This window comes from Ailuropoda melanoleuca, chromosome 8 (genome assembly GCF_002007445.2).
Source record: "Ailuropoda melanoleuca isolate Jingjing chromosome 8, ASM200744v2, whole genome shotgun sequence".
NCBI classification, from domain to species: Eukaryota; Metazoa; Chordata; class Mammalia; order Carnivora; family Ursidae; genus Ailuropoda; species Ailuropoda melanoleuca.
Window position 1 is genome coordinate 59,324,577 of NC_048225.1, and position 2,809 is coordinate 59,327,385.

Consider the following 2,809-nt stretch of genomic DNA (forward strand, 5'->3'; position numbering starts at 1 on the left):
TTTCTAGAGCAAGTTCCCATGTGAAAGCTTCTGTCCTTGGATTTTTTCAATGAGATTTTAAAACATGAATGTTATGTAGCTCTACTTTTGAATTAGATAACTTAAGTGGGTCTCTGTTCTTTGGAAATAGCATCGCCCTAATAATGTGTAATCTGTTTCCAAAAGATATATGCCTAGACATGAAATCATTGTCAGGAAGAATATCAACAATTTTAAGGCTTATGATTAGCCAAATAGCTTTCCAGAGTCTATCAATTTACCCTTATTGTAAGTAGTGTATAAGTATCGATCACTCTGTATTCTCACTGAAAATAGCTATTATAATTGTTAGTAGAAGTGTTTATAGCTTTAATCTGCTGATGTCCTTTGCCAATTTTTAGATGTCCATCTTCCTTATTAATTTATGAAAGTTCTTAACTGTCATAATTATGACAAATATTTTTCCTATTGTGATTTTCATGTTTTTCACCTACTTTAGAAAATTTTATGTGGCCAAATTCCTAGGTATTTTTTCTGAGTTCTTCCTTTTTATCTAATTCTCAAAAAAAATGCATATGTGTATGTGTGTTTTCAACCATATAAAAATCCGCTTTGGTGAATTTTAAACATTTATGTTAAAGTAGCACAACCCTCTTTAGAAAGAAATCTTATACTAATCTTGACTATGAATCAGATAAAAATGGGGTTAAATTTGTAGTTCATTTCTGATGCACCAGCCTTCATGAAACCACATGAAGTTCATGGAAGTCAGCCTGAACACTTGTGCTTAAATTAATACATATGAGAACAATATGTATACGATGTATGTCATGAAAGCCCAATTTTGTTTTTCACCGAAGAGTTAAATCATTTTCTTAGCACCATTTACTGAATAATCCTTTTCCTATTCATAGATCTTCTTAATATGTAAAGTATATATGCATATATACTAAATATGTTATATTACATATGTTATCCATATACTGGTCTGTTTCTAAGCGATTTACTGACTGAACATTCTGAACATTTTTTTGAAATGTACAAGCAAGTTCTCCATTAATATCAATGTATCATTTACTTTTTACTTTAGGGCAATCTCGTTGTTCTTATAAATTATCTTTGCTCTTCTCCGATGTCTGTTTTTCTTAATAGATTTTTTTTTAATTTCAAATCTCATTGGGGTTTTGATGAAATTTGAAATAAATCTATAGATTAACTTAGGAACATTTCCTCTAAAAAAAACTGTAAGACTTCTCTATGCAAGTCCTCTTTTATTTTCCTCAGATATTTTCATTATTTTCATTCTACATTTTTACTTGTTCTTTTTTTAGAAAAGAAATTTAAGTGTTATTATAAACCATACTTTTTTCTACCCATTCTATTTTCTGATTATAGCAAGGATTTAGGAAACTACTGGTTTTTGTATTTTTACTCACCTTATGGGTTTAACTAGTTCATTTTTATTGACTTCTAAAAACATATTGTAGATGTTTTTAAGAACATCTTGCACTCCCTTATGTTTGCCGAATAAACCTTTGCCTATTCTTTTATATGAATAAAATTAATCAGTAAATTAATATTGAGCATTCGATCAATAATGGATAGTTACTGATCAGTATCATTTTGCTTTAATTTCTTTTGTCTTTTGCTAATAGGCACTAAATAGTCTTTGTTTTTACTTTCTCCTGTTTTGAAACGTATATGTGCTTTAGTTCTATGAGTTGCAATTTCTAAGTTTGAAAAAATGTATTTATTACACCTTTATTTCTTCAATTGTTAAAGATGTAGAGTCCCTGCTATTTAAGATCAGAAATGTAGCACATTGTCTTTTGCTGTAGCACATGAATGTAACGCATTTCTTTTGCATTTCTGTTGCTGGATTTCCAAATAAAAACACAGGATGCCTAATTAAATTTGAATTCATATAAGCAAATAATTTCTTAGTGTAAGTCCCATGCAATATTTGGGATATACTTACACTAAAAAATTATTCATTGTAGATCTGAAATCTAAACTCTAAACTGTTGTATTTTACCTGACAGTCATAGTCTCCCTCTCAGGCATTTATATATAATCTGCTTTTATACTCAGCATTTGTATATTAAATATTTTTTTGCAGAGCTATTTAAAATTTTGGACATTTTGTAAACAAAATAACAGTTATTCCGTTTAACTGATGTTAGTGCTACCAGTTTTAGGCCATAATTTCCACATTCTTGAGCTCTCTTTAAGAAAGGAACATGTGATGAGCACTGGGTGTCATACAGAACTAATGAATCACTGAACACTATGTCAGAAACTAATGATGTGCTATATGGTGGCTAACTGAACATTAAAAAAAAGGAACATGTATCATGTTCCCTGTTTTCTTATCTAATCTGTTACCTGCACAATTTAGACAATAATGACAAGTGAGTTGATAAAAATACTACCATAGGTGATAATAGGGTTTTTAATCTCTCAGTTCTGAAGGTGTCATTTCACTGTCTTTTGACATTTTCTTTTTGGAGTTCTTTATCCGTTCTCTTTTCACGGGCTTTGTAGATTACCAGAGTTTTTCTTTCTGCATGCTTTCAACTGTTCTTTTCCCTAAGCATTTACTTTAGGGCAATTTACTTTCGGGTTTTTATATTGGTTTTCCCTAAAATCTAGTGAGCATATATGCATTTAGCTCAGATAAAATGTCTTGGAAGATGGCGGAGGAGTAGGGGACCCCTTTTTCAGCCGGTCCCCTGAGTTAAGCTGGATAGGTACCAAGCAGGAATATCCACGGAATCAGCCTGAGACGCAGGAAGATACATCTGGATCTCTACAAATGAACATCTCCAGC